Raw genomic sequence first — 19,793 nt, 5'->3', positions numbered from 1 at the left:
CATTAACCCAGAAATCGCAAAGTATGTGTAATGAGTCCCAAATAACACAAAACCGTCTTTGCGCTTCCATATGCGTATAAAGAAGACGAATTAGCTTTGATAGGGCTTATTTGAATTCGCATGGTGTTTTATGGGAGTGCACCAGAATCACCTCCAACCAAAGCAAAAAGGTGTTTTGGGTTCCTTCCACTAAAAAAGAGAGAAGATAAAGTTCTGATTGGTTTTGTTGCAAATTGGTGTTTTTGGGGTTAGAATGCACATTCGCTCAAAAATCTCAGAATGAAATGTTTCTTAACAGCCGTAATCAAGCATAGGTGTTTTGGTTCCATCTCAATAGAAAGCGGACCAAAAAGTTTGGATTGTTCTTTCCATGTTCTTTCCACCCAAAAATAGCAAAGCGAAGTGTAATGATCCTACACCTCCCCGAACAGGATGTTTTGCGTTCCAGCTCCAAAAAAGAAGAATTTTGGATTTCGCTTATTTCAAATCGTGTTCAGTGGTGTTAATGCTCATTAACCCAGAAATCGCAAAGTATGTGTAATGAGTCCCAAATAACACAAAACCGTCTTTGCGCTTCCATATGCGTAGAAAGAAGACGAATTAGCTTTGATAGGGCTTATTTCAATTCGCATGGTGTTTTATGGGTGTGCACCAGAATCACCTCCAACCAAAGCAAAAAGGTCTTTTGGGTTCCTTCCACTAAAAAAGAAAGAAGATAAAGCTCTGATTGGTTTTGTTGCAAATTGGTGTTTTTGGGGTTAGAATGCACATTCGCTCAAAAATCTCAGAATGAAATGTTTCTTAACAGCCGTAATCAAGCATAGGTGTTTTGGTTCCATCTCAATAGAAAGTGGACCAAAAAGTTTGGATTGTTCTTTCCATGTTCTTTCCACCCAAAAATAGCAAAGCGAAGTGTAATGATCCTAAACCTCCCCAAACAGGATGTTTTGCGTTCCAGCTACATAGAAAGAAGAATTTTGGATTTCGCTTATTTCAAATCGTGTTCAGTGGTGTTAATGCTCATTAACGCAGAAATCGCAAAGTATGTGTAATGAGTCCCAAATAACACAAAACCGTCTTTGCGCTTCCATATGCGTAGAAAGAAGACGAATTAGCTTTGATAGGGCTTATTTGCATTCGCATGGTGTTTTATGGGAGTGCACCAGAATCACCTCCAACCAAAGCAAAAAGGTGTTTTGGTTTCCTTCCACTAAAAAAGAAAGAAGATAAAGTTCTGATTGGTTTTGTTGCAAATTGGTGTTTTTGGGGTTAGAATGCACATTCGCTCAAAAATCTCAGAATGAAATGTTTCTTAACAGCCGTAATCAAGCATAGGTGTTTTGGTTCCATCTCAATAGAAAGCGGACCAAAAAGTTTGGATTGTTCTTTCCATGTTCTTTCCACCCAAAAATAGCAAAGCGAAGTGTAATGATCCTAAACCTCCCCGAACAGGATGTTTTGCGTTCCAGCTCCAAAAAAGAAGAATTTTGGATTTCGCTTATTTCAAATCGTGTTCAGTGGTGTTAATGCTCATTAACCCAGAAATCGCAAAGTATGTGTAATGAGTCCCAAATAACACAAAACCGTCTTTGCGCTTCCATATGCGTAGAAAGAAGACGAATTAGCTTTGATAGGGCTTATTTCAATTCGCATGGTGTTTTATGGGTGTGCACCAGAATCACCTCCAACCAAAGCAAAAAGGTCTTTTGGGTTCCATCCGCTAAAAAAGAAAGAAGATAAAGCTCTGATAGGTTTTGTTGCAAATTGGTGTTTTGGGGGTTAGAATGCACATTCGCTCAAAAATCTCAGAGTGAAATTTTTCTTAACAGCCCTAATCAAGCATAGGTGATTATGGTTCCATCTCAATAGAAAGCGGACGAAAAAGTTTGGATTTTCTTTCCATGTTCTTTCCACCCACAAATAGCAAAGCGAATTGTAATGATCCTACACCTCCCCAAACAGGATGTTTTGCCTTCCAGCTACATAGAAAGAAGAATTTTGGATTTCGCTTATTTCAAATCGTGTTCAGTGGTGTTAATGCTCATTAACCCAGAAATCGCAAAGTATGTGTAATGAGTCCCAAATAACACAAAACCGTCTTTGCGCTTCCATATGCGTAGAAAGAAGACGAATAAGCTTTGATAGGGCTTATTTCAATTCGCATGGTGTTTTATGGGTGTGCACCAGAATCACCTCCAACCAAAGCAAAAAGGTGTTTTCCGTTCCTTCCACTAAAAAAGAAAGAAGATAAAGCTCTGATTGGTTTTGTTGCAAATTGTTGTTTTTGGCGTTACAATGCACATTCGCTCAAAAATCTCAGAATGAAATGTTTCTTAACAGCCGTAATCAAGCATAGGTGTTTTGGTTCCATCTCAATAGAAAGTGGACCAAAAAGTTTGGATTGTTCTTTTCATGTTCTTTCCACCCAAAAATAGCAAAGCGAAGTGTAATGATCCTAAACCTCCCCAAACAGGATGTTTTGCGTTCCAGCTACATAGAAAGAAGAATTTTGGATTTCGCTTATTTCAAATCGTGTTCAGTGGTGTTAATGCTCATTAACGCAGAAATCGCAAAGTATGTGGAATGAGTCCCAAATAACACAAAACCGTCTTTGCGCTTCCATATGCGTAGAAAGAAGACGAATTAGCTTTGATAGGGCTTATTTCAATTCGCATGGTGTTTTATGGGAGTGCACCAGAATCACCTCCAACCAAAGCAAAAAGGTGTTTTGGGTTCCATCCACTAAAAAAGAAAGAAGATAAAGCTCTGATTGGTTTTGTTGCAAATTGGTGTTTTTGGGGTTAGAATGCACATTCGCTCAAAAATCTCAGAATGAAATGTTTCTTAACAGCCGTAATCAAGCATAGGTGTTTTGGTTCCATCTCAATAGAAAGTGGACGAAAAACTTTGGATTGTTCTTTCCATGTTCTTTCCACCCAAAAATAGCAAAGCGAAGTGTAATAATCCTAAACCTCCCCAAACAGGATGTTTTGCGTTCCAGCTACATAGAAAGAAGAATTTTGGATTTCGCTTATTTCAAATCGTGTTCCGTGGTTTAATGCTCATTAACCCAGAAATCGCAAAGTATGTGTAATGAGTCCCAAATAACACAAAACCGTCTTTTCGCTTCCATATGCGTAGAAAGAAGACGTATAAGCTTTGATAGGGCTTATTTCAATTCGCATGGTGTTTTATGGGTGTGCACCAGAATCACCTCCAACCAAAGCAAAAAGGTGTTTTCGGTTCCATCCACTAAAAAAGAAAGAAGATAAAGCTCTGATTGGTTTTGTTGCAAATTGGTGTTTTTGGGGTTAGAATGCACATTCGCTCAAAAATCTCAGAGTGAAATGTTTCTTAACAGCCGTAATCAAGCATAGGTGTTTTGGTTCCATCTCAATAGAAAGCGGACCAAAAAGTTTGGATTGTTCTTTCCATGTTCTTTCCACCCAAAAATAGCAAAGCGAAGTGTAATGATCCTACACCTCCCCGAACAGGATGTTTTGCGTTCCAGCTCCAAAAAAGAAGAATTTTGGATTTCGCTTATTTCAAATCGTGTTCAGTGGTGTTAATGCTCATTAACCCAGAAATCGCAAAGTATGTGTAATGAGTCCCAAATAACACAAAACCGTCTTTGCGCTTCCATATGCGTAGAAAGAAGACGAATTAGCTTTGATAGGGCTTATTTCAATTCGCATGGTGTTTTATGGGTGTGCACCAGAATCACCTCCAACCAAAGCAAAAAGGTCTTTTGGGTTCCATCCGCTAAAAAAGAAAGAAGATAAAGCTCTGATAGGTTTTTTTGCAAATTGGTGTTTTGGGGGTTAGAATGCACATTCGCTCAAAAATCTCAGAGTGAAATTTTTCTTAACAGCCCTAATCAAGCATAGGTGATTATGGTTCCATCTCAATAGAAAGCGGACGAAAAAGTTTGGATTTTCTTTCCATGTTCTTTCCACCCACAAATAGCAAAGCGAATTGTAATGAGCCTAAACCTCCCCAAACAGGATGTTTTGCCTTCCAGCTACATAGAAAGAAGAATTTTGGATTTCGCTTATTTCACATCGTGTTCCGTGGTGTTAATGCTCATTAACCCAGAAATCGCAAAGTATGTGTAATGAGTCCCAAATAACACAAAACCGTCTTTTCGCTTCCATATGCGTAGAAAGAAGTCGTATAAGCTTTGATAGGGCTTATTTCAATTCGCATGGTGTTTTATGGGTGTGCACCAGAATCACCTCCAACCAAAGCAAAAAGGTGTTTTGGGTTCCATCCACTAAAAAAGAAAGAAGATAAAGCTCTGATTGGTTTTGTTGCAGATTGGTGTTTTTGGGGTTAGAATGCACATTCGCTCAAAAATCTCAGAATGAAATGTTTCTTAACAGCCGTAATCAAGCATAGGTGTTTTGGTTCCATCTCAATAGAAAGTGGACCAAAAAGTTTGGATTGTTCTTTCCATGTTCTTTCCACCCAAAAATAGCAAAGCGAAGTGTAATGATCCTAAACCTCCCCAAACAGGATGTTTTGCGTTCCAGCTACATAGAAAGAAGAATTTTGGATTTCGCTTATTTCAAATCGTGTTCAGTGGTGTTAATGCTCATTAACGCAGAAATCGCAAAGTATGTGGAATGAGTCCCAAATAACACAAAACCGTCTTTGCGCTTCCATATGCGTAGAAAGAAGACGAATTAGCTTTGATAGGGCTTATTTGCATTCGCATGGTGTTTTATGGGAGTGCACCAGAATCACCTCCAACCAAAGCAAAAAGGTTTTTTGGGTTCCTTCCACTAAAAAAGAAAGAAGATAAAGTTCTGATTGGTTTTGTTGCAAATTGGTGTTTTTGGGGTTAGAATGCACATTCGCTCAAAAATCTCAGAATGAAATGTTTCTTAACAGCCGTAATCAAGCATAGGTGTTTTGGTTCCATCTCAATAGAAAGCGGACCAAAAAGTTTGGATTGTTCTTTCCATGTTCTTTCCACCCAAAAATAGCAAAGCGAAGTGTAATGATCCTACACCTCCCCGAACAGGATGTTTTGCGTTCCAGCTCCAAAAAAGAAGAATTTTGGATTTCGCTTATTTCAAATCGTGTTCCGTGGTGTTAATGCTCATTAACCCAGAAATCGCAAAGTATGTGTAATGAGTCCCAAATAACACAAAACCGTCTTTGCGCTTCCATATGCGTAGAAAGAAGACGAATTAGCTTTGATAGGGCTTATTTCAATTCGCATGGTGTTTTATGGGTGTGCACCAGAATCACCTCCAACCAAAGCAAAAAGGTCTTTTGGGTTCCATCCGCTAAAAAAGAAAGAAGATAAAGCTCTGATAGGTTTTGTTGCAAATTGGTGTTTTTGGGGTTAGAATGCACATTCGCTCAAAAATCTCAGAATGAAATGTTTCTTAACAGCTGTAATCAAGCATAGGTGTTTTGGTTCCATCTCAATAGAAAGTGGACGAAAAACTTTGGATTGTTCTTTCCATGTTCTTTCCACCCAAAAATATCAAAGCGAATTGTAATGAGCCTAAACCTCCCCAAACAGGATGTTTTGCCTTCCAGCTACATAGAAAGAAGAATTTTGGATTTCGCTTATTTCACATCGTGTTCCGTGGTGTTAATGCTCATTAACCCAGAAATCGCAAAGTATGTGTAATGAGTCCCAAATAACACAAAACCGTCTTTGCGCTTCCATATGCGTAGAAAGAAGACGTATAAGCTTTGATAGGGCTTATTTCAATTCGCATGGTGTTTTATGGGTGTGCACCAGAATCACCTCCAACCAAAGCAAAAAGGTGTTTTGGGTTCCATCCACTAAAAAAGAAAGAAGATAAAGCTCTGATTGGTTTTGTTGCAAATTGGTGTTTTTGGGGTTAGAATGCACATTCGCTCAAAAATCTCAGAATGAAATGTTTCTTAACAGCCGTAATCAAGCATAGGTGTTTTGGTTCCATCTCAATAGAAAGTGGACCAAAAAGTTTGGATTGTTCTTTCCATGTTCTTTCCACCCAAAAATATCAAAGCGAAGTGTAATGATCCTAAACCTCCCCAAACAGGATGTTTTGCGTTCCAGCTACATAGAAAGAAGAATTTTGGATTTCGCTTATTTCAAATCGTGTTCAGTGGTGTTAATGCTCATTAACGCAGAAATCGCAAAGTATGTGTAATGAGTCCCAAATAACACAAAACCGTCTTTGCGCTTCCATATGCGTAGAAAGAAGACGAATTAGCTTTGATAGGGCTTATTTGCATTCGCATGGTGTTTTATGGGAGTGCACCAGAATCACCTCCAACCAAAGCAAAAAGGTGTTTTGGGTTCCTTCCACTAAAAAAGAAAGAAGATAAAGTTCTGATTGGTTTTGTTGCAAATTGGTGTTTTTGGGGTTAGAATGCACATTCGCTCAAAAATCTCAGAATGAAATGTTTCTTAACAGCCGTAATCAAGCATAGGTGTTTTGGTTCCATCTCAATAGAAAGCGGACCAAAAAGTTTGGATTGTTCTTTCCATGTTCTTTCCACCCAAAAATAGCAAAGCGAAGTGTAATGATCCTAAACCTCCCCGAACAGGATGTTTCGCGTTCCAGCTCTAAAAAAGAAGAATTTTGGATTTCGCTTATTTCAAATCGTGTTCAGTGGTGTTAATGCTCATTAACCCAGAAATCGCAAAGTATGTGTAATGAGTCCCAAATAACACAAAACCGTCTTTGCGCTTCCATATGCGTAGAAAGAAGACGAATTAGCTTTGATAGGGCTTATTTCAATTCGCATGGTGTTTTATGGGTGTGCACCAGAATCACCTCCAACCAAAGCAAAAAGGTCTTTTGGGTTCCATCCACTAAAAAAGAAAGAAGATAAAGCTCTGATTGGTTTTGTTGCAAATTGGTGTTTTGGGGGTTAGAATGCACATTCGCTCAAAAATCTCAGAATGAAATGTTTCTTAACAGCCGTAATCAAGCATAGGTGTTTTGGTTCCATCTCAATAGAAAGTGGACCAAAAAGTTTGGATTGTTCTTTCCATGTTCTTTCCACCCAAAAATAGCAAAGCGAAGTGTAATGATCCTAAACCTCCCCAAACAGGATGTTTTGCGTTCCAGCTACATAGAAAGAAGAATTTTGGATTTCGCTTATTTCAAATCGTGTTCCGTGGTGTTAATGCTCATTAACCCAGAAATCGCAAAGTATGTGTAATGAGTCCCAAATAACACAAAACCGTCTTTGCGCTTCCATATGCGTAGAAAGAAGACGAATAAGTTTTGATAGGGCTTATTTCAATTCGCATGGTTTTATGGGTGTGCACCAGAATCACCTCCAACCAAAGCAAAAAGGTGTTTTGGGTTCCTTCCACTAAAAAAGAAAGAAGATAAAGTTCTGATTGGTTTTGTTGCAAATTGGTGTTTTTGGGGTTAGAATGCACATTCGCTCAAAAATCTCAGAATGAAATGTTTCTTAGCCGTAATCAAGCATAGGTGTTTTGGTTCCATCTCAATAGAAAGTGGACCAAAAAGTTTGGATTGTTCTTTCCATGTTCTTTCCACCCAAAAATAGCAAAGCGAAGTGTAATGATCCTAAACCTCCCCAAACAGGATGTTTTGCGTTCCAGCTACATAGAAAGAAGAATTTTGGATTTCGCTTATTTCAAATCGTGTTCAGTGGTGTTAATGCTCATTAACGCAGAAATCGCAAAGTATGTGTAATGAGTCCCAAATAACACAAAACCGTCTTTGCGCTTCCATATGCGTAGAAAGAAGACGAATTAGCTTTGATAGGGCTTATTTCAATTCGCATGGTGTTTTATGGGAGTGCACCAGAATCACCTCCAACCAAAGCAAAAAGGTGTTTTGGGTTCCATCCACTAAAAAAGAAAGAAGATAAAGCTCTGATTGGTTTTGTTGCAAATTGGTGTTTTTGGGGTTAGAATGCACATTCGCTCAAAAATCTCAGAATGAAATGTTTCTTAACAGCCGTAATCAAGCATAGGTGTTTTGGTTCCATCTCAATAGAAAGTGGACCAAAAAGTTTGGATTGTTCTTTCCATGTTCTTTCCACCCAAAAATAGCAAAGCGAAGTGTAATAATCCTAAACCTCCCCAAACAGGATGTTTTGCGTTCCAGCTACATAGAAAGAAGAATTTTGGATTTCGCTTATTTCAAATCGTGTTCCGTGGTTTAATGCTCATTAACCCAGAAATCGCAAAGTATGTGTAATGAGTCCCAAATAACACAAAACCGTCTTTGCGCTTCCATATGCGTATAAAGAAGACGAATTAGCTTTGATAGGGCTTATTTGAATTCGCATGGTGTTTTATGGGAGTGCACCAGAATCACCTCCAACCAAAGCAAAAAGGTGTTTTGGGTTCCTTCCACTAAAAAAGAAAGAAGATAAAGTTCTGATTGGTTTTGTTGCAAATTGGTGTTTTTGGGGTTAGAATGCACATTCGCTCAAAAATCTCAGAATGAAATGTTTCTTAACAGCCGTAATCAAGCATAGGTGTTTTGGTTCCATCTCAATAGAAAGCGGACCAAAAAGTTTGGATTGTTCTTTCCATGTTCTTTCCACCCAAAAATAGCAAAGCGAAGTGTAATGATCCTACACCTCCCCGAACAGGATGTTTTGCGTTCCAGCTCCAAAAAAGAAGAATTTTGGATTTCGCTTATTTCAAATCGTGTTCCGTGGTGTTAATGCTCATTAACCCAGAAATCGCAAAGTATGTGTAATGAGTCCCAAATAACACAAAACCGTCTTTGCGCTTCCATATGCGTATAAAGAAGACGAATAAGCTTTGATAGGGCTTATTTCAATTCGCATGGTGTTTTATGGGTGTGCACCAAAATCACCTCCAACCAAAGCAAAAAGGTGTTTTGGGTTCCTTCCACTAAAAAAGAAAGAAGATAAAGCTCTGATTGGTTTTGTTGCAAATTGGTGTTTTTGGCGTTAGAATGCACATTCGCTCAAAAATCTCAGAATGAAATGTTTCTTAACAGCCGTAATCAAGCATAGGTGTTTTGGTTCCATCTCAATAGAAAGCGGACCAAAAAGTTTGGATTGTTCTTTCCATGTTCTTTCCACCCAAAAATAGCAAAGCGAAGTGTAATGATCCTACACCTCCCCGAACAGGATGTTTTGCGTTCCAGCTCCAAAAAAGAAGAATTTTGGATTTCGCTTATTTCAAATCGTGTTCAGTGGTGTTAATGCTCATTAACCCAGAAATCGCAAAGTATGTGTAATGAGTCCCAAATAACACAAAACCGTCTTTGCGCTTCCATATGCGTATAAAGAAGACGAATTAGCTTTGATAGGGCTTATTTGAATTCGCATGGTGTTTTATGGGAGTGCACCAGAATCACCTCCAACCAAAGCAAAAAGGTGTTTTGGGTTCCTTCCACTAAAAAAGAAAGAAGATAAAGTTCTGATTGGTTTTGTTGCAAATTGGTGTTTTTGGGGTTAGAATGCACATTCGCTCAAAAATCTCAGAATGAAATGTTTCTTAACAGCCGTAATCAAGCATAGGTGTTTTGGTTCCATCTCAATAGAAAGCGGACCAAAAAGTTTGGATTGTTCTTTCCATGTTCTTTCCACCCAAAAATAGCAAAGCGAAGTGTAATGATCCTACACCTCCCCGAACAGGATGTTTTGCGTTCCAGCTCCAAAAAAGAAGAATTTTGGATTTCGCTTATGTCAGGGGTTCAGAAGGAGAGACACAGGAGGGGGAGCAAATGGAGAGTGAGGAGGAGGAGTACGAGGGGGGCGCAGGCAGTGACAGTGGCCAGAGTTATTCCACAAGCCTCTCTAGCGAATCGGAGGACTCACAGAAGGGAGCGCCGGTGGCCAGAGCAAGGGAGATTCCAAGGGAGAAACCTCAAGAGGGAGGGGCCAGCGGGGAGTCTCTGAACAGCAGCTGGAGATCAGGGCCAGCGTCTCCACCAGAGCGCAGTGGGGAGGGGGAGTCCCAGGAGTCGGGACCAGTGTCCTCACCACCAGAGGGAGGAGAGGAGTCAGGTTTGGCAACACCCACATCAGGAAGCGGGGAAACGGTCAGAAGGAAAGTCACCGGCTGGGCGCGCGCGCCAAGTTCAAATGTACAGGAGCGCGGCACAGCGGGGAGCCCGGGAAGGGAGCCAGGTCCTAAAGCCCGCCGGAGGGAGGGGCAAGACTCAGGAGGCTCCGCGTCAGAGGAGTCCAGGAAGGAGGGAACCCCAGAGGGCAGAAGGACCCAACGCAGGAAAGAGCAGCGCAAGAGGTGGAGCCGGGCTAGAATCTTAAACTGGTGTGGGTGGAGCAGTGAGTCAGAGGGGACTTAGCCGGTCTAGCGTTAAGACGTGGGCCTGCGCGCCCAGAGCTTGGAAATGGAAACTAAACTTCAATAAAGACTTTTGTATATAATATCCACTGGGCGTTGGTCCTCTGTGAGCTGGGACCTAGCGGCAGTCCTGACAGTAAGTCCCCTCACCATTTTCACCAATTTTGCAACCTCGTGGAGTGCGGGAAAGCAGCGAGGGGTGAAGATTGGTGCTTCGCGAGCTCACGAAAAACAGGGAAATGACTACCGAAGAGAGGATAGCGAGTTTGCAAAACGCAGTGACGCAGTTGACTGCAGAAATTGCGGCTTCCAGAAAGAAAGAACAGGAAGCAGCTGCTGCCTGCCAGGATCTGCGAACCAGGTTAGAAGTGCTAAGTACACAGAGGCTACCAGCCACCAGACCAGAAGGGATTGGGCTGGGAAACAGAGGAGGGAGCCTGGTATCTCACTTCAATGGGGACCTGCAGGAGTATCCTAACTTCAGAGCAGATGTGATTTATACATTGCAGCTGCTTGACAAAGACTTTAAAAATGAGGGAGAGAAAGTGGGATTTATTATTTCGCATTTGCGGGGGGAGGCAAAATCGTGGCTGCGCAATCTATGGAGAGACAAGGATCCAGCCCTCCAAAATGCGGCTGCCTTCATTAAAGTGATGGATGCGTGTTTTTTATCTGAGATTGATGTGGATATCGCTAGGAGGGAGATTCACGGACTAAGACAAGGTAAAGCCACTGTGAGGCAATATCATTCACGTTTTTTCGGATTGGTGAATGTACTAGCCTGGGAGAAAGAATCGCCTGCCGTCCGAGACCTGTTCTGGGAGGGGTTGAGCGGAGCTGTGAAAGATGAGATCGCAAGGGGGGGAAGACCCCAAACCACCAAGGAAGTGGTGGAACGGGCACTCTCCATTGGGGTTCGGTTGGAAGGACGCCCTTGGGACAGGGAGGAAGGGCATTTGGGACGCACGCCAGCGAGAGGACTGCCTCCCTTCCCCAAGGAGGCGGCGCGCGCTCGATCCATGCCTCCGCTGGGAGGGGGAGAGGAGCCGATGGAGATAGGTGGTGCTAAGGCTCACTCCACAGTCGGAGCCCTAACTCCGGGAGCAGTCAAGATGAAGCCTCCTAGAGGAACCAGGAAGTGCTACATCTGCGACAGTGCTCAGCATATGGCAAAAGAGTGTCCCCAGCGGTTTCACAAGCATACTGCAGCCGCAGCGACAGTAACAGACGCAATTCAGCAGAGGGAGTCGCAGCAGGAAAACTCCACTGTCTGGCTGGAGATGGCGTCTCTGGGGACCAGCCAGACAAGTCAGTGAAGCAATCCCCAGGGATCTTACAGCCCACCGACCCCCTCCCACCCAAACCAGTAGTGCAGCTCACCGCATCCCTTCAGCTCCCCAATGGGCTACTTGTGGAAATTCCCATCACCGTCGACTCGGGGAGCAATGCAGATTTTATAGACATGCAGTTCCTCCAGCAACATGGCATAGCCCTTCTGCCAGCGGCGGTACCTCTGAAAGTCGTCACAGTGGACGGCAGGGAGCTACTGGGAGGGCAAGTGCTACAGCAGACGCCGCCAATGGTGATGCGCATTGGAAACCACCGTGAGGTCATCAGCTTCAACGTCACCCGCCTGTCAGACACGCCCATAGTGTTGGGAATGAGTTGGCTGGATAGGCACAGCCCGGCATTAGCTTGGTACCAGCGGCAACTGACCTTCGGCTCCTCTTACTGCGCAGAACACTGCATCCTGGCGGACTTGGAAGATGAGGGGCACGAGGATGGACCACAGCTGAACTTGGGCATGTTGCAAGCGGTGCCTAACAAATACAAGGAGTTTTTGGAGGTCTTCTGCGAGAAAGAGGCGGATAAGCTGCCACCCCACAGACCCTACGACTGCAAGATCGACCTCCTGCCCGGGGCGACGCTCCCGACGGGGAAACTGTACTCCATGTCTGAGAATGAATTGCAAGAGCTCAGGGAGTTCATAGATCACAACCTGAAGCGGGGATTCATCCGGGAGTCCAAGGCGGCAGGAGGCAGTCCCGTGTTCTTTGTAAAGAAGCGGGACACGCCCCAAAAGAGGCTGGTCGTTGATTTCCGCTTCTTGAACCTCAAGACCAAGTCCTCAGCATTCCCTATGCCCAAGATCGATGACCTGCTGGCGACGGTGAGGAAGGGTCGCATCTTTACCAAGTTGGATCTGCGCGGAGCGTACAATCTCATTCGCGTACGGGAAGGCGACGAGTGGAAAACAACCATGTTTACGCCGCTGGGCACTTATGAATACAGAGTTATGCCTTTTGGATTAAAAAATGGTTCCCACTGCTTTCAAGCCTTCATGCATCATGTCTTGGCGGGTCTCCTCTACAAGAAGTGCGTCTGCTTCCTGGATGACATCCTAATCTTCTCGGAATCGCCGGAGGCTCACGAGAGAGATGTTAGGGAAGTTCTGCAGAGGCTGCGGGAGCACAGGCTGTACGCCAAGCTGGAGAAGTGCCAGTTCGACAAGACGGAGGTGGATTTCTTGGGCTACAAACTGTCCGACAAGGGACTGGCTATGGACGGTGCCAAGGTACGTGCAGCACTGGATTGGAAGAGCCCACGCAATAGGAAGGAAGTACAGAGGTTTGTCGGTTTTGCCAACTTTTATCGCAAGTTCATCAAGGGTTTCGCCATGCAGACAGCGGCCATCACCGACACCCTCAGTTCCAAGAAGAAGAGGTTCATCTGGACGGAGCAGGCAGAGCAGTCCTTTCAGAAGCTCAAGCAGCTCTTCGCTTCCGAAGAGAACCTACTGCACGTAAATCCCAGCAGGCCCATGAGAGTGGAGACGGACGCCTCAGACAGGGCCGTGGGAGCTGTTCTGTTGCAGCAAGACCACCAGGGGGACTGGAGGCCGTGCGCTTTCTACTCCAGAAAACTCAGCAAAGCGGAGCAGAACTACACCATTTGGGACAGGGAGTTGCTGGCCATACATGCAGCCTTCAAGGCGTGGCGGCACTTCCTCGTCGGAGCCAAGCACACGGTGCAGGTCCGCACAGACCATAAGAACTTGGAGTACTGGCGCACGGCGAGGTTCCTGAACCAGCGACACATCCGCTGGGCGGAGTTCTTTGCAGATTTCGACTTCAGAATTGAGTACATCCCAGGAAACAGCAACGTCTTGGCGGACGCGCTGTCCAGAAAACCGCAGTATCTGGAGGCAGAGGCACCGGCGGCGGCCAAGCACATTTTCACACCACAGGCGTGGGCATGCACGTCAGCCACGGTGGACCTGGACGCGGTGCGCCGCGCGCTGCAAACGGACTCGTTCGCCCGAGCCAAGATGGAGGAGGTGTGCAGTGGCAAGGCGAGGGGCGACGAATTCCAAGTGCGAGACGGCCTGCTCCTACGCAAGGGAGTCCTCTACGTACCAGGAGACAGCCTCCGCGCGAAGGTCCTGCAACAGCTGCACGACGCGCCCAGCGCGGGGCACTTCGGCAAGGAGAAGACGGTGGACTTAGTAGCCAGAGACTTTTGGTGGCCTAAGATGCGGGGGGATGTCGCGGACTATGTCAATAGGTGCGACACCTGCCAAAGGGCTAAGCCTGTGCACCAGCCGCCGGCGGGCCTGTTGGAACCGCTACAGACACCGTTCGTACCGTGGGAGAGGGTGGCCCTGGACTTTGTCACAGATCTACCCAGCTCAAGGGGCAAGACGGCAGTGCTCGTGGTAGTGGACCTGTTCACCAAGATGGCCCACTTCATTCCGTGCGCTAAGGTGGCCACGGCCGAGCAGACCGCTAAGATGTTCATAGACCACGTGTTCAAGGTGCACGGCCTACCACGGTCTATTTTGTCCGACCGGGGGCGCCAGTTCATCTCCAACTTCTGGCAAAAGCTGATGGGATTCCTGAACGTCAAGGTCAGCCTGGCGTCGGCGAGACACCCGCAAACTAACGGGCAGGCGGAAAGGGTCAACGCCATCATGCAGCAGTACCTGAGATGCTACGCGAACCAGCAGCCATCGACCTGGGTGGACTATCTACCGTTGGCCGAGTTTGCCTACAACAACACGAAGCACGGGTCCACGGGGGTGACCCCATTTTTTGCCAACTACGGGAGGCATCCCAGAACCTTCCCGGGTCTGGACACAGTGCGGGAGGGGGAGCCACAGGGAGCAGAGGAAGTGGCAGCGGAGTTGCAGGAGATCCACGAGCAGCTCAGGAGGCAGTTAGAGTTGGCAAAACAGGCTTACAAAGTGCAGGCAGATCGACACAGGAGGGTTGGGGAGGACATCCAGGTGGGAGACTGGGTCTGGTTGGCAGCACAAGCAGTTCCAGCCAGATCGTTAGCCAAGAAGAAACTAGGGCACAAGCAGCTAGGGCCTTACCAAGTAGAGGCGCAGATCAACCCAGTGGCCTTCCGGTTGACACTCCCGGAGGGTTCCAGAATGCACCCGGTCTTTCATAGATCAGTGCTCACGCCCTACAGAGAGCCCCACAGGTTTCAAGCACCGGGGAAGGCGCCAGACCCGCTCAGAGAAGCGCCCAAGAAAGGGGGGTCGCCGAAAGGGGAGCCACTTAATGAAGCCACTGAGATTTTAGACTCAAGGTGGGGGGAGGACGGGATTGAATATCTTCTCGCCACGGAGGACACCCCGGCCAGCGCCAACAGGTGGGTGCCGGATTACGCAGTGGAAGAGCAGTTGCTCAAGGAAGAATTCCACACACTTTTCCCGCACAAGCCTATGCCGGCGGGCTTTTTCGAGGATTGTTTGTTCACACCCACACTCTCGGCCAGCACTTTCCGGGGTTTCTCGTCAGCTGAGGACTCGGCTCCGGGAGGCAGCTCTCCGGAGGGATCACTTTCAGGTTTTGGCACGGGGGGATCTTATTGGTGGGAGGACCAACCCGAAGTGGGCTGGCCCAGAGACATGCCGAAGGGGCCCTGGGAGGTGGACCCCCATCACACAACAGGGGGAGGAGGGCTCTTGGGTGATTTGGGGTCGAGCGCAGATTTCGAGCACACCGCGCAGGAGATGGAAGCGGAGGAGGTCGTCGTCGACGAGCCCATGGGGGACTTCCCGGACTTATCTCGATGGTTGCAAGCCTCAGGGGACGAGCTGTATCCTGGACTCACCCCTACAACAATGGAGCACCCGGAACCCGCACCGGAAGAGGGGGAGGGGGGAAGGGGGGGCTTCGAGGGGGGGATGGATGTCAGGGGTTCAGAAGGAGAGACACAGGAGGGGAAGCAAATGGAGAGTGAGGAGGAGGAGTACGAGGGGGGCGCAGGCAGTGACAGTGGCCAGAGTTATTCCACAAGCCTCTCTAGCGAATCGGAGGACTCACAGAAGGGAGCGCCGGTGGCCAGAGCAAGGGAGATTCCAAGGGAGAAACCTCAAGAGGGAGGGGCCAGCGGGGAGTCTCTGAACAGCAGCTGGAGATCAGGGCCAGCGTCTCCACCAGAGCGCAGTGGGGAGGGGGAGTCCCAGGAGTCGGGACCAGTGTCCTCACCACCAGAGGGAGGAGAGGAGTCAGGTTTGGCAACACCCACATCAGGAAGCGGGGAAACGGTCAGAAGGAAAGTCACCGGCTGGGCGCTCGCGCCAAGTTCAAATGTACAGGAGCGCGGCACAGCGGGGAGCCCGGGAAGGGAGCCAGGTCCTAAAGCCCGCCGGAGGGAGGGGCAAGACTCAGGAGGCTCCGCGTCAGAGGAGTCCAGGAAGGAGGGAACCCCAGAGGGCAGAAGGACCCAACGCAGGAAAGAGCAGCGCAAGAGGTGGAGCCGGGCTAGAATCTTAAACTGGTGTGGGTGGAGCAGTGAGTCAGAGGGGACTTAGCCGGTCTAGCGTTAAGACGTGGGCCTGCGCGCCCAGAGCTTGGAAATGGAAACTAAACTTCAATAAAGACTTTTGTATATAATATCCACTGGGCGTTGGTCCTCTGTGAGCTGGGACCTAGCGGCAGTCCTGACAGCTTATTTCAAATCGTGTTCAGTGGTGTTAATGCTCATTAACCCAGAAATCGCAAAGTATGTGTAATGAGTCCCAAATAACACAAAACCGTCTTTGCGCTTCCATATGCGTAGAAAGAAGACGAATAAGCTTTGATAGGGCTTATTTCAATTCGCATGGTGTTTTATGGGTGTGCACCAGAATCACCTCCAACCAAAGCAAAAAGGTGTTTTGGGTTCCTTCCACTAAAAAAGAAAGAAGATAAAGCTCTGATTGGTTTTGTTGCAAATTGGTGTTTTTGGCGTTAGAATGCACATTCGCTCAAAAATCTCAGAATGAAATGTTTCTTAACAGCCGTAATCAAGCATAGGTGTTTTGGTTCCATCTCAATAGAAAGTGGACCAAAAAGTTTGGATTGTTCTTTCCATGTTCTTTCCACCCAAAAATAGCAAAGCGAAGTGTAATGATCCTAAACCTCCCCAAACAGGATGTTTTGCGTTCCAGCTACATAGAAAGAAGAATTTTGGATTTCGCTTATTTCAAATCGTGTTCAGTGGTGTTAATGCTCATTAACGCAGAAATCGCAAAGTATGTGTAATGAGTCCCAAATAACACAAAACCGTCTTTGCGCTTCCATATGCGTAGAAAGAAGACGAATTAGCTTTGATAGGGCTTATTTCAATTCGCATGGTGTTTTATGGGAGTGCACCAGAATCACCAACCAAAGCAAAAAGGTGTTTTGGGTTCCATCCACTAAAAAAGAAAGAAGATAAAGCTCTGATTGGTTTTGTTGCAAATTGGTGTTTTTGGGGTTAGAATGCACATTCGCTCAAAAATCTCAGAATGAAATGTTTCTTAACAGCCGTAATCAAGCATAGGTGTTTTGGTTCCATCTCAATAGAAAGTGGACGAAAAACTTTGGATTGTTCTTTCCATGTTCTTTCCACCCAAAAATAGCAAAGCGAAGTGTAATAATCCTAAACCTCCCCAAACAGGATGTTTTGCGTTCCAGCTACATAGAAAGAAGAATTTTGGATTTCGCTTATTTCAAATCGTGTTCCGTGGTTTAATGCTCATTAACCCAGAAATCGCAAAGTATGTGTAATGAGTCCCAAATAACACAAAACCGTCTTTGCGCTTCCATATGCGTATAAAGAAGACGAATTAGCTTTGATAGGGCTTATTTGAATTCGCATGGTGTTTTATGGGAGTGCACCAGAATCACCTCCAACCAAAGCAAAAAGGTGTTTTGGGTTCCTTCCACTAAAAAAGAAAGAAGATAAAGTTCTGATTGGTTTTGTTGCAAATTGGTGTTTTTGGGGTTAGAATGCACATTCGCTCAAAAATCTCAGAATGAAATGTTTCTTAACAGCCGTAATCAAGCATAGGTGTTTTGGTTCCATCTCAATAGAAAGCGGACCAAAAAGTTTGGATTGTTCTTTCCATGTTCTTTCCACCCAAAAATAGCAAAGCGAAGTGTAATGATCCTACACCTCCCCGAACAGGATGTTTTGCGTTCCAGCTCCAAAAAAGAAGAATTTTGGATTTCGCTTATTTCAAATCGTGTTCAGTGGTGTTAATGCTCATTAACCCAGAAATCGCAAAGTATGTGTAATGAGTCCCAAATAACACAAAACCGTCTTTGCGCTTCCATATGCGTAGAAAGAAGACGAATTAGCTTTGATAGGGCTTATTTCAATTCGCATGGTGTTTTATGGGTGTGCACCAGAATCACCTCCAACCAAAGCAAAAAGGTCTTTTGGGTTCCATCCGCTAAAAAAGAAAGAAGATAAAGCTCTGATAGGTTTTGTTGCAAATTGGTGTTTTGGGGGTTAGAATGCACATTCGCTCAAAAATCTCAGAGTGAAATTTTTCTTAACAGCCCTAATCAAGCATAGGTGATTATGGTTCCATCTCAATAGAAAGCGGACGAAAAAGTTTGGATTTTCTTTCCATGTTCTTTCCACCCACAAATAGCAAAGCGAATTGTAATGAGCCTAAACCTCCCCAAACAGGATGTTTTGCCTTCCAGCTACATAGAAAGAAGAATTTTGGATTTCGCTTATTTCACATCGTGTTCCGTGGTGTTAATGCTCATTAACCCAGAAATCGCAAAGTATGTGTAATGAGTCCCAAATAACACAAAACCGTCTTTTCGCTTCCATATGCGTAGAAAGAAGACGAATAAGCTTTGATAGGGCTTATTTCAATTCGCATGGTGTTTTATGGGTGTGCACCAGAATCACCTCCAACCAAAGCAAAAAGGTGTTTTGGGTTCCTTCCACTAAAAAAGAAAGAAGATAAAGCTCTGATTGGTTTTGTTGCAAATTGGTGTTTTTGGGGTTAGAATGCACATTCGCTCAAAAATCTCAGAGTGAAATGTTTCTTAACAGCCGTAATCAAGCATAGGTGTTTTGGTTCCATCTCAATAGAAAGTGGACCAAAAAGTTTGGATTGTTCTTTCCATGTTCTTTCCACCCAAAAATAGCAAAGCGAAGTGTAATAATCCTAAACCTCCCCAAACAGGATGTTTTGCGTTCCAGCTACATAGAAAGAAGAATTTTGGATTTCGCTTATTTCAAATCGTGTTCCGTGGTTTAATGCTCATTAACCCAGAAATCGCAAAGTATGTGTAATGAGTCCCAAATAACACAAAACCGTCTTTGCGCTTCCATATGCGTATAAAGAAGACGAATTAGCTTTGATAGGGCTTATTTGAATTCGCATGGTGTTTTATGGGAGTGCACCAGAATCACCTCCAACCAAAGCAAAAAGGTGTTTTGGGTTCCTTCCACTAAAAAAGAAAGAAGATAAAGTTCTGATTGGTTTTGTTGCAAATTGGTGTTTTTGGGGTTAGAATGCACATTCGCTCAAAAATCTCAGAATGAAATGTTTCTTAACAGCCGTAATCAAGCATAGGTGTTTTGGTTCCATCTCAATAGAAAGCGGACCAAAAAGTTTGGATTGTTCTTTCCATGTTCTTTCCACCCAAAAATAGCAAAGCGAAGTGTAATGATCCTACACCTCCCCGAACAGGATGTTTTGCGTTCCAGCTCCAAAAAAGAAGAATTTTGGATTTCGCTTATTTCAAATCGTGTTCAGTGGTGTTAATGCTCATTAACCCAGAAATCGCAAAGTATGTGTAATGAGTCCCAAATAACACAAAACCGTCTTTGCGCTTCCATATGCGTAGAAAGAAGACGAATTAGCTTTGATAGGGCTTATTTCAATTCGCATGGTGTTTTATGGGTGTGCACCAGAATCACCTCCAACCAAAGCAAAAAGGTCTTTTGGGTTCCATCCGCTAAAAAAGAAAGAAGCTAAAGCTCTGATAGGTTTTGTTGCAAATTGGTGTTTTGGGGGTTAGAATGCACATTCGCTCAAAAATCTCAGAGTGAAATTTTTCTTAACAGCCCTAATCAAGCATAGGTGATTATGGTTCCATCTCAATAGAAAGCGGACGAAAAAGTTTGGATTTTCTTTCCATGTTCTTTCCACCCACAAATAGCAAAGCGAATTGTAATGAGCCTAAACCTCCCCAAACAGGATGTTTTGCCTTCCAGC

The sequence above is a fragment of the Podarcis gaigeae genome (assembly GCF_964106915.1).
Source record: "Podarcis gaigeae genome assembly, chromosome: 1".
NCBI lineage: Eukaryota > Metazoa > Chordata > Lepidosauria > Squamata > Lacertidae > Podarcis > Podarcis gaigeae.
This window is presented reverse-complemented; position numbering follows the sequence as displayed.